Genomic DNA, 13,276 nt, shown 5'->3' on the forward strand with positions numbered 1-13,276 from the left:
GAAGACAGAAAGCAGAAATGTGTTTCAACGTTTGTGCACATCGTACTCACACACATCGTACACAACGATCGCTTCGAGTCGGAACGGCTGCTATCAGACGGTAATTAACGTCCAGGCAGCCTGAAACTCTCTCCAGATATCCGCACATGGTCATATGGCGAGAATTGTAGACGACGACCGCCTGCAGAGTTAGATTGAAGAGGCATGGGATGCCTCCCACACGCACCTATATTATCGCGCAGCTCAAGCTGCATGGTGCAGGGTCTAGGGAACTACACACGCCGGATAAGGTGCGTGCGATGCCGCATGATCGGGACGCCTAGTCTTCGAGGGTGCTGTAACAAATTTATTATTATTATTATTATTATTATTATTATTATTATTATTATTATTATTATTATTATTATTATTATTATTATTATTATTATAATATTGTTATATTATCAGAGACTGCCAGATTACTCTTCATTAACTACCCACTGTGAATTATTTCTTTTCAAACACGAATTATCAGCGACAAAAGTTGGAATCGAATGGTGCACTTTTAATTTTCCAATCGTCAAAACCATACAAATGCACTAGAACAGATGCATTTGTTCAGTTCGAAGTTCTAGATGTCGAAACGTCTCGAGCAACGCGCCTTGGTCGGCGACGCAGTGAACAGCGCCGCGAATTCCTGGTGTCGCCCTTATGCGCCCGGTGCCCAGTTGTTCAGGTCGAGCTCTTCGATCACTGTACTGCGAAGCACAATATCGTCGCGAGCGTATCAGAAGTAGACCGCAGCGAAGAGCTCGTGGACGTGGATCTGGCGCTGAACACGGAACACGTTACATCAGCGCACCTGGGTGCCTCGGCCTGGGGCACGTAGATCCAGTTCTCGAGGAACATGGGCGCGATGAGAGCTTTGCAGTTGCCGAGTGGCTACCACAGCATGGAGCTGCACACAGAAATTCGAGAAGCCATCCTGACGCCCGCCAGCGTGCCGAGCGTCGTCACCGGAAAGTGGAGCGTTTCGGTGAGGTACCTGGGCGAGTAGTCTTCCAGCAGGTATCGGCACAGCTTCACGTACCACATGTTGCGGCTCAACTGGAGGCCATCCCGGTACGGAGTGGTTTTGCGAGATACGTGGCTCGCATACCTCCGGGAACGTGATGGAGGACAGCTCCATGGGCACCCGCTGGACTCCCACGAACAAGTGCCTGCGCTGGATGTTGGAAGACACTGGGACCACGTGTCCGTGAAGATACGCTAGGGCCTTTCGTCCTGCGCTAACTGCACGTAGTTCAAAGTTGACCCACAGAAATTCGTGCCACAGGGAGAGCTCCGCAAGAAGGAAGAAGACGTTGACCTCGCTGGATATACGGCAGTTGTCATGGTTCACCCGGTGATGGCTCAGGATGCTCCAATTGTAGCGCAGGTCCGAAAAGAGTTCGTTGACCGACAGACACTGGATGGTGTAGTTGCCGATGAAGTACGCGACGTACTTGCGCTTGCGGCTGCTCCATGGTCCCACATCGCAGGCGCTTTCTGTGGAACGTCGCTGTCGCCTCATGTCCATCAGCATCATCGACCCCTGAGGTCGACTGGTTCCAGGTTGGACGCTATGAAAGTCCTTGGAACGGAGTCGGGCCGCACCCTGCATCGTGCTTTGCTCAGTGGACGTGAGGGCCAAGGGTTTCGGTACCTACTGGAATCGAGCGAAATGACGGCGATGAGAGCCGGAACTATTCGTCTGACCGTTCCAAGCAATGGCAGCCACTGAACGTGCCAGAGCTCGTGGCCGTTGCCCGTGCATCGAACGCCTTCATCTTCTTTATTTCGAACAGTCTCTTCGCTGTTTTGGATGATGATGATGATGATGATGATGATGATAGTGGTCTAAAGACGTGAAAGACCCTTTTTGAGTGCAGCTTTCAGGCGCCCGTTCCTGGTTTGAGCGTCGGCGTCCCTCGGCGTAACCCTGCGTTCATCGCTCACGCGCTGCGCTCATCGCTGCGCTCACGCGTTCGTCGTCGTCTTCATCCACAGTTAGCTTCATTGTCGCTCATCATTTTGCTGTACTGCCCTGCCCTCTGAAAAGGCACTGACGGCACTGAGCCACTGCCAGTCGGTGCGGTGATTTCGGTCTCAAATTCTTTGCCACCATATAGAGCGAAATGAAAGTACGTATTGAGATGCGCTCAAATTTCGCATCGGGGAGTACCGTAATCGTTGTACTCATTTTTTTCTACATGAAAACACCACAAACGCAAGGAACCAAAAAGAAATTCACTTCACGAAGCAAACCACACAAACGCAGATTGCACATATAAAGAGGCCAGGTTTGTCCTATATCAAAGAACGTACTACCAGAGCTAAGGTGTACCCCTTAGAATTTCGTACATGGCATGCTCACATTAAATGCATAATCAATAAGGCGTTGAGAAAGTTGGGCTATCTTAAAAGAAACTTACGAGATGAAATTTGGGAATGTAAATTAAGGGCATACAGAGCACTAATAAGGCCTCTACTTGAGTACGCGTCGGCTGTGTGGTCATCTCGTCAATACAAAGATATAAACACTATTGAGAAAAGAGCAATTATATTTATATATAATCGTTACGAACGCCATTTCTCACGGACATCACATGCTAATACCCTGCTAGTAAAATATCTGGCCCATAGACGTATTTGTGACCGTGTTGTTCTGCTACATAAAAGTGCTCATATAGGAAAACCTATATCAAATCGCCTATTGTTTTCACTAACCCTTCTAGTCGACCCACAGAAGAAGTCATCGTCTTAACGTTGTTCCTTTGAATTCATCGATTGATTGTTTTACGCTTTTTTTTCCCGCATGCAATTGCGATTTGGAATGGCTTTGAGGGGGTCTTTCCGCGAGTTATCGAGCGAAGAATTAGGCGATGGAATTCCTAATTATGGTCATTATTCAACTATTTGTTCATGATATTGCGTTTTCTATGTTGTTTACTTTTGTTTCTTTTGTTGCTTCCAAAATGTATACTTCAATTGCTTGAGAATATGTACGTACGTACAGCCGCCCTGATTTTTAATAATATAGCGCGAGCGTCGACTGAACTGCTGGTGAGCGCCTTATAACGGCGATAAGCGTGCAACAAGAGCGTGCAACAAGGCGAGTGCAACCAGGCAACAAGGCTCGTGCGCGAACTCTCGCCTTGTTGCACGCTTATCGCCGTTATAAGGCGCTCACCAGCAGTTCAGTCGACGCTCGCGCTATATTATTAAATATCAGGGCGGCTGTACTCACTCTTGCAGTAACATGCTATGCATATTAACAGCATATGTAAATAATAATAACAAATCAAAAATAATACAATAAATGTAGAGGGAGCTCTGGGGCTAGTTTCTACAGGAGTTCGAAGCAGGCTGGTTCAGTCGGAATTGGTAGGCATAGGGATGAAGTTTAGTGCATTGATTTGGCTAAACTTTCGTCCTTCTGACTTTACACGGCTTGGTGATTTTGCAAGGTCATCATTGTCAACGGCCTTATAAATAAATAAATAAATAAATAAATAAATAAATAAACAAATTGATAGTAGTCGTTTAAGTCGTTTAATGCATAGAAAGAGACAACGGCCTAGCCGGGCGAGCGCGAGCAACGACAACAACAACAACAACAACAACAACAACAACAACAACAACAACAACAACAACAACAACAACAACAACAACAACAACAACAACAACAACAACAATAACAGCCGTCTTCTGCCTGTTCCCCTTCTACTGGCGCCCGTATTTCCCACTAAAATCACTACCCGACGAAAAAGGAGCCATCCTGGCGACCTATGGAACAGGCAGCACTGGTGGGTCGTAGTGCAGCTTCAGTCGGTCGACATGAACAGTTTCGCGTCCGCGGCGCCGTTGGTCCGTAGATGGCATGATAGGCTCAATGACGTAGTTGACCGGGGACGTCTGTTGTAGAACCCGGTGAGGGCCGTCATACTTTGGGCTGAACTTTGTAGAAACGCCAGAATTAGAGGAAGGAACGCGGAGCCATAGCAGCGTTCCAGGTGAATATGATGCAAAAGTGATACGCCTATCAGGTAGGTATAGTTGCAGCGGTACAGGGGCCCTTCGCGGACGGCAAAGTGGCGTGCAGTCCGACGAAGCGAGTGGTCGGTGGTGCGGGGTGACGGTTGAGATAAATACTCAGAAGAGAGGCTATCCAAGGATCCCTGCGTTGCACGGCTGGCATGTCGGCGAATGTAAGAGACGAAGAATCGTAGCTGTAGACAGAAGGAGTACCGTGCTCATCGGGCAGTGGTGAGCGCGAAAGAGCATCGGCATCCGAATGCTTACGGCCTGACCGGTAGACAACACGGCTGTCATAGACCTGTAGACGAAGCGCCCAACGAGCTAGGCGGCGAGATGGGTCTTTTAATGACGACAAACAGCACAGGGCGTGGTGATCGGTAATGACGTCAAATGGACGGCCATATACGTAAGGTCGAAATTTGGTGATTGCCCAAACGATTGCAAGACATAATTTTTCGTTGACCGAATAGTTCGTTTCCGCTTTGGTGAAAGTGCGGCTGGCGTACGAGATGACGTACTCTTCGAAGCCAGACTTACGCTGCGCAAGAATAACGCCGAGGCCTACTCCGCAAGCGTCCGTGTAGATCTCGGTAGTAGCGTCCTGGTCAAAGTGGCGTAGGATAGGTGGGGATATCAAAAGATGGCGTAATGTGGCGAAGGCATCTTCACAAGCAGTAGACCATGCCGAGATGCCTTGGCTGTTGGCAAGCAGCTGCGTTAAGGGGGCGATTATGGACGCGAAATTACGCGCGAATCAGCTAAAGGACGAACACAGGCCTATAAAGCTACGCAGTTATTTCAGCGTAGATGGCCTGAGGAACTCGGCGACGGCGCTAAGCTTTGCAGGGTCGGGAAGGACACCATCCTTGCTGACAACATGGCCTATGACAGTAAGCCGACGGGCGGAAAAGTGGCACTTCTTTAAATTAAGCTGCAGTCGAGCGTGTGAAAGGCAAGTCAGGACGCTTGTGCTGTGGTTCAGATGGGAGCCATAGTAATTCGAAAAGACTACAACGTCGTCCAGGCAGCAAAGACACGTGTGCCATCTGAGGCCTCCAAGTATGTTGTCCATGAGACGTTCGAAGGTGGTAGGCGCATTACAAAGGCCGAACGGCATCACGTTGAACTCATATAGACTGCCTGGGACTAAAAACGCAGTCTTCGGACGGTCAGCTTCATTCATGGGAACCTTCCAGTACCCAGATCGAAGGTCCAAAAAGGAAAAGAACTCTGCTCCTTGCAAGCAGTCGAGAGCGTCGTCAATTCTGGGCAGCGGATAGACATCTTTTCGCATGATCTTGTTAAGGCACCTATAATCAACGCAAAATCTCATGCTACCATCCTTTTTCTTCACCAGCGCAAGTGGGGAGGCCGAAGGGCTGTGTGAGGGCTGAATAACGCTACGATGAAGCATGTCGTTGACATGTTCATCAATGACGTGGCATTCAGAGTGAGAAACTCGGTATGGACGCTGGCGTAGGGGTGCATGAGTGCCGGTGTCAATGTGCGGCCGAAGGAAGATTGCTTATGATCGAATGAGATCCGAAAGCGGTCGAGCAACTCCAAGAGTTGGGTACGCTGGGCAGGTGAGAGTTCGGAGTCAATTGACGGAAGGAAGGCCTCTAACGAGGACGAATCGACGCTGATCACAGGAATAAGGCTATCGACGTGACGACTTAACGTACCGCCAGGCAGTTGAGTAGAGTAGATGGAATCAATATTGTGAAGCCGACATATACATTCGCCAAGGAATTAGATGGCTGTGGAGGAAAACCGATTTGTGATATAAATGGCGCTGCAAGAGTATTACACTGCGAGAACTGTAAAAGGGAGGAGGAAGCTTTTGCGAGACTTGAAGGCTTCGGAGGGCGCAAACAGGGTGGTAGAAGAGGGAGCATAGCCGCAATAAAGTGGTACAAGAACAGAAGACCAAGGAGGTATGTCAGTGTCCGCGGCGATGACTACTCGTGAATAAGGTTGCGTGTCAGATGAGGCGCCACACACCGGCGACAACTCAACGCAGGAAGACGTCGGAAAGCGGAATCGTGATCTTTTTTAACTTGCGGGAAAGTTCTCCACTAAGAACAGAGACAGCGGCTCCAGTATCAACGAGTGCTTGCAGGGAAACACCTTATTCACGGTTATTTCGTTCGCAAGTAGAAATCGAGGCCTTGTAGAAACCGAGGCCTTGAAGTTGTCGACACGAGCGCAGTTCTTGCCTCCGGAACAGCGATGGCTAGTTTTCCGCTTGAACGATGGGGAGCGACGAAGCATAGCGGAAAGTGAACGGCGACGTGGTGAGGGTGACCGACGTGTGCCGTAGCCACGTCAATTCGGTGAGCCCGTGTTTATCGTTGTGTGGGAGGAGATCGGGAGTGGTGGCTCACTACGTAAGTAGCCCTGATGTTCTTCGCCCACACTAGTACGGAAGTCACGACGACGACAGAAATGAGCGACATGGCCAGGTAGGCAGCAGAAGTAGCAGATAGGCCTGTCGTCTGGGGTGCGCCAAGGATTAGTGGACGGCGGTGCGGGACGGCGAAAAGGTGGCGGGTTCGGGCGGAGAGGCGTACACGCAGCGTGTAGATCATCTGCAGGTCGATCAGCATTCGTGCCGAACGGCACTGCTGGTGACTGCCTGCGTGCGACTTCAACATAGGTCAGAGCAGCGGAAACAGGCGGATGCTGGTAGGAAGTTGCTTGTGCCTCAGAAATTTCCCCCTCTATGGCTTGTCGTAGCGTGGGAGCAAGCGCCTGCGCGGAGTCCGGGACATGGGGAACAAGGGACAAATGTCGTGGCACTTCTTCTCGGACAAACTGCTGAAGTTGCTGCATTAACATTGAGGTGTCAATAGCAGCAGCGCCGACAGTTAATGATGACATGTTGACCGTGTCAGAGCTCTGGAGGCGTGTAAAAATGCGCTGTTTCCGCAACTCGTCGTAGCTCTGGCAGTACTGAACGACGTCTGGGACAGTTTGGGGATTTTTGGCAATGAGCATTTGGAAGGCATCGTCCTCGATCCCCTTCATGATGCGCTGGATTTTATCAGATTCGGACATATCAGGGTTGATGCGATGGCATAGGTCGACAATATCCTCAATGTAGGACGTAACGTTCTCGCCGGATCGCTGGGCGCGCCCGCGTAGGCGCTGTTTTGCGCGGAGCTTGCGAACAGCGGGTCGACCGAAGACTTCCATGAAGCTAGTTTTAAAGGACAGTTGGCAATATCAGCTTCGTGGTTGTCGAACCACAGCTGTGCCACGCCCACCAGGTAAAAGTTGACGTTGCTGAGTTTGTCGCCGTCATCCAATCTATAGTGGGAGCTCACCCGCTCATACGAAGTGAGCCAGTCCTCAATTTCGTGCTCATCGGTGCCGTTCAAAATGGCATTGTCTCGTTGTCTTGGTACTCCGGAGCAGGCGACCACCAGTGGTGTGGTAGCACCTTGCTGAGGCACGTCGGCAGGCATGGCCAATACGGGGGTAGAGTCCAGGTACGGAATCCCTGATTGAAAAAGGGAACCAGCACCTCCACCAATTGATAGTCCGAGTTTAAGGCTAGATGCGCTCGCCGTTTTATATGAATGCTCAAAAAGAGACAACGGCCGAGCGGGGCGAGCGTGAGCAACAACAACGTCTTCAGCTGGCACCCGTATTTCTCTCTACAAAATCTTATTAAAATTGTCCGACAGCAGGATTCGAACGCAGGATAGCACAGAAGCCAAATATTGAGAACATTATATGGCACGGAGGCGTGCGTCGACAATGGGGCATGAACACCCAAAGTTATTTCTCTCGGATATGCTAGGGCGATGAAACGCTTGGCGCGTTTCGATCTGGCCACCTCGACAGGAGGAGCCGTAGCAATTAGTAGCGATTGTGCGTGTTCGCACAGACTTATCACCTTCTGCATTTAGAACAGTATACGTAGTTTGCTTTGAAATTTAGGACTACGAAGGTAGATAAAGCTCAATAAACGGAGCCACAAGAAGGTCGGAAGCCACGAACATGAAGATTAGAGGACTCGATGTACTAACCATCATTACAATGGTATCTGAACGGTTGCAGCGCCAGAGTTTCCTTTCGTAATTATTGTGGGAAACTCTATGGTGTAGCCCACTGCAGCCGCAATCATAGCGAGGTGGGGGCTACTAGTGGCACCAACGTCTTATTAACACTCGTGACATTGGCCAGTTCTGTCGCTAAAAACATCCCGGAGGCTATAAATAGCTGTTCGTTTTTATATATAAAAAAATCAGCGTTCTAGAGTAGCAGCCCCCGCAGCTTCTTACCAGCAGAGATGAAGCCAGTGCTTACCCCGACTTCAGCTGTGAAAGAAAGCCACTCCACCTGGAGTGCGATGACAGCTTCATTCTGTCCTAATGTAAATGCTAGGTTTATTGAAAACTAAAACCTTGTTGTTAATAGCTAAACCATTACCTTTGGCTGAGTACTGATATGAAGATTTCCCATATCACGAATGGACAGATAAGTGGCCCTTCTACAAACAGTGTTACATTTAAGTATGCAATCATTGTTTAGTCATAATCCACGTCAGCAAATGAATGTGAAAAAGTGGGCCTTTGTTACCGTCAGCGACCTAACAAAAGGCACGAGACAACATATTCGTGATACCACGCCTCGTTTCTTAATGCCGTTTGTCATTGGTGGCATGGTATCACGTGCCGAATAACAAGACATTTTAAGTAAAAATTTCAATGTGATTATGTTCTAGAAGGCTCCAGGCAGGAGGTACGCGCATTGGACAGTCCCCACAATCACGGTGTTCATGGGAATTGTCAGATTGACATCGTGGTGTCTTGCAAGTGTTACTAGTCATGGTAATTTTAGCGGTGTCACACATTTTAGCCTTTGCAGATAAATGGAATACTTGGAAACACACCTGTGCCAATGTTTTATTTTCCCACAGAATACCTGGAAGGGGCACGACGCCGCTGATAGGATGGGACGCTTACCGTTGCTATTTTTCCAAATTACGTTCTTCGGTGGCTTATCTCCGTGGGTTCTCGAACCTTGGCCGCGCTGTGCTGGTCAGGTATTTCTGTCCCGGTTTCCAAAAGTGCAAGGATGGCCAAGTTTGGTTCCTTCGGCTACTGGTGGCTGGCAACAAGGTTCATTCACTGACGCCCTCGCAAGCTATGAAGCGGGATATATAGGCCAGCCGGGCACCACTTCGGTTGGGCACGACGCCGCTGAAAGGATAGGACGCTTACCGTTGCTGTTTTTCCAGGTTGGTTACTTCAAAGATGCATCCTGTCTAAAATACAGCCATTACTGCCTCGTTGCGGTGTCGTGCCCGACCGAATTTCATGATGAGTTGCAATGTTTATTGCTGTTCTTTTCATTCTTGCGCAAGAAATCGACATGTTTGTGGTTGCTTTCGGCTGATATTGAATCAAATCCCGGCCCTAGCGTCGAAAAAACACTTGAAATTGTCCTTCAAACTGTGGTAGGATAGAAGTGTGTCAGAATACATTAATCAGTGAAATTAAGAGGCTGAGCGAAAAGGAAGACGCTACCGATGAAGAAATTAAAAGCTTGAGAGAGAGAGAGTGATCCCTTTGAAGGCAAAGCTTGTTTCACGTGCCCCCAAACTGTCTAACTGCCCTGACCATGCTACTGATTCATTTGCCAATCAACTTCTGGCAGTAGTATCAAGGTGTGACGAAGCTGAGAACAGAATGTGACGGTGCAATCTGTTGTTCTTTGGAATTTCCGACGAGGATAAAGAGTTGGCCAACTACAGAAAGAAAAGTTATTGTCCTGTGCCCAGATAATTTGGAAATCACAACTGCCATTTCTCAGTTTGAACGTGTGCACCGGCTGGGAAAATTTGATTCAAATAAATCTGGACCAGTAATTGCCAAGTTCACGTTTTTTAAGAATAAGCAGGAAATTCTCACTAGTACACGTAAGCTGAAAAATACTGGGATATCTGTTAGAGAAGATTTTCCGCTAGCTACTCGACAGGCACGTAAGACAGTGCTTCAATTTGCCAGAGAACGTAATTGTCCTTACAAACTGAATGTCGACAAACATCGTATCGATAATACCACGTATATTTACGACAGTTGTTCTGATTCCGTAATACCTGCTCGATAGCTAGTTGCCGATGTGCTCAGTGCTAAAGTCCAGAGGCCATCAACTTCACGTCCACCTTCACTTGCAGTATCATTTATTAACATCCGCAGTCTGTTGCCAAAACGTGCCCTGCTTGAATCATATCTTGAAGATAGCAAGTCTGATGTATTGCTAACCGAGACCTGGCTTCACGCAGATGTAGGTGACTCCGAGCTTTATATTACTTCTAATGAGTACGCCATTTATAGCCATGATCGTTCACATAAGAAGAGTGGCGGCCTGTTAATGGCTATCAATAAAACTATACCTTCTTTCCATGTTGACACTGAGACTGCTCTTGAGGTAATTTGGGTGACTTGTCCTACATTATACGGGAAGTTACTGATGGGCGTTTGTTATCCCCCACCTGCCACTGACCACTTGTTCGTGTCTGATCTTCATAAAGCTATTTCCAGGACCCTTGAACAGTTTTTCACAAACAAACTCTTCCTATTTGGGGATTTTAATTTCCGGGATATTAATTGGTCTCACTTGCCTTCATCGAGCATTGATTCAGGTGATATTATTTAGCTGTGTTTAGAGTTCAGTCTTACCCAGATTGCTTCTTAGCCTATTCGCGGCACTAATACATTAGACCTTATTCTCACAACAGAGCCACATAGCGTAAGCCCTGTCGTGCAGCTAGATGGCTTTAGTGACCATAACCTACTGCAGTTCTCAATTGATATTCCACTGAAATTTGCTGGTGCTGAACATAAGATTATGAGGGATTATAACAAGGCAAATTACGAACAAATGAACTATGAACTTGAGGTTTTCTTTCAGAAAACGTTTCTTACACCATTCACAAACGATTCTGTTGAAGCGAATTGGAATTCATTTAGAAATATTATGTCATTTCTAGTGGATAATTATATGCCACTAGTCACTATATCTAATCGCAAACGTTACCCATGGTTCAGTAAATCACTTAGACCACTCCGAAATAAAAAGAAAAGGTTATACGCTTGTGCTAAACGTAAATCATGTCCCTCGTCATGGTCTAAATATAAGGATTGTTTAAAATCTTACGGCCATGAAATATCTGAACCGAAAAAGAAGCATTTTTCCAAAGACCTGTCCTCACTTTTACACACTAACCCTAGAAAGCTTTGGCGAGCGATCTCTCCTGATCGTGACAGTAATACTCTTACATTACGTAATGCTGACGACGTTCCTGTGTCTGCATCTGAGTGTGCTTCAACTTTCAGTTCGCTTTTTTCATCAGATGACAATGCTAATGTAGAACACAACAATGGGTGGGATCATTTCACTGCGCAGGTCTTGTTGACTCGATTATTCCAGCGTTATATAGCGTTGCCTCTGTCATTACACGCGTCACGGGTATCCTGGCATTTTGTGGCCCGTGAACGACAGCAGTTAATTTCAGGCATAATGATTGCAAATGAAGTGTATTGTGAGAATGATTTCATTCAACTTTGCGTCCGTAGAGATGAAATGCAGAAGTGCCCGTGCACCGTGCATTGGGTGCAAGTTAAACAGCCCCGACCTCGGCAGTCAAAATTTATCTGGAGTGCCCCGCTACGGCGTGCCTCGTAATTATATCGTGGTCTTAGCGAGTAAAATCCCAAAATCTAATATTTAAACTTTCCTTCGTTACTCCGTGATGTACTTATTATAACCTGTGCCCTTCAGAGTAATGTTTGTATCTGTTAAGACTGAGATGTATGGGCACAATAATCACATGAATCAAAACTGTAAAACGTAGAATATGCCACGTAACATTCTTTATCTGCAGTCAGCAGAAACGAAGAGGCGCCATACCTGCTGTTAAGAACGTGCATGCGAAATATAGTACAGGGTGGGGCCGTTCTCGAGTGGAGAACTACAAGCAGGTATCTGGCCACCCGCTTCAAATTCAAGTCACGGCTGGATGGCTCACCCCATCATAACACCCTGCCATGGTTTACGTGTCCTGTGTAACCTCATACTGACGTTACCACACTTCCATCGGCCGCGGCATAGCCGGTTCCTGACTTGCAATAAGTCTCTTACGCGCTTGTTTAGTCGCAGTCGAGCGTACCAAGCCATTAGATTAACGTGACGTGTGTGTTTAACTGAGCGCCATGGTGCTTTGGAGTGAGAGCAACATCTCTTCGCACTTGAAACGACATCAGTGATTGGTTACTTAGGCCTACAAGACCGGACCTGTGCCATGAGAGACGTCACATTATATAGGGGTCTTCGTCATAATTTCGACCAGCTGCTGTTCTTTGACACAATCAGTTTCCCATAACCTAAAGGGCAATTTGTTATCGATATACATAGAAGCAATAATAAAACATCAAAAATGAAAATGAGCACACCCACTTGGAACGAATTTTTAAACGAGCATCGGCTCTCAAAGCTGATGCTTTGAGCTGAGCATAAGCAGAACTTCGCTTTTGCTCAACTTACTTATTTAACAAGACGCCTTTTTATTAATTGAAACTCGAAAGTTACTGGATCACCAATGCGTTCTGTCGCAAACATTGGGAACGCATATCTCAAAACTCGTTCCATCTTCAGAATTCATTTTCAGTGGATATGACTTTCGAAGTCATCGCCTAAAATTTGGTAATGCAAGATGTGCCGTGAAATAAAAAGTTAGAAAGTTAATTCGCGACAATTTTCTATTATTAATTCATTGATTTTGGCTTTCACTATAAGCAATGTCGGCATCTGAGAGTAATCCAGCTTAAGTAGGATTGTGCTATATGCCACTGGCATTTCTTGAAAATTCTTCTCTCAATAAGAAGGAAAAAAAAGCATGGTATAATACTATGTTTCTTAGAATGTAAGGCTCGCAGAAATACATTTCATTTAGTTAAATACATCATCAGATTGTCCTGATTTCTTTCCCTGCGCTTTTTTCCAGTTTTGGAAATTGTGATTTAAACACTTTCTCAAGTACGTCTCATTCAGTGCACTGAATGTCGCAATGCGCATTTGAAGCCGACCTATAGAGGATACATTGTTTCTGCATGTTTAGTGAGCGCATAACGAGGCAGTAAAGTCTTCAAACACTTTGTATGAGGTGATGATGAGAAACACAGAAGTGCTGATTTATTTCCCG

Source organism: Dermacentor albipictus, chromosome 1 (assembly GCF_038994185.2).
Source record: "Dermacentor albipictus isolate Rhodes 1998 colony chromosome 1, USDA_Dalb.pri_finalv2, whole genome shotgun sequence".
Taxonomy (NCBI): domain Eukaryota; kingdom Metazoa; phylum Arthropoda; class Arachnida; order Ixodida; family Ixodidae; genus Dermacentor; species Dermacentor albipictus.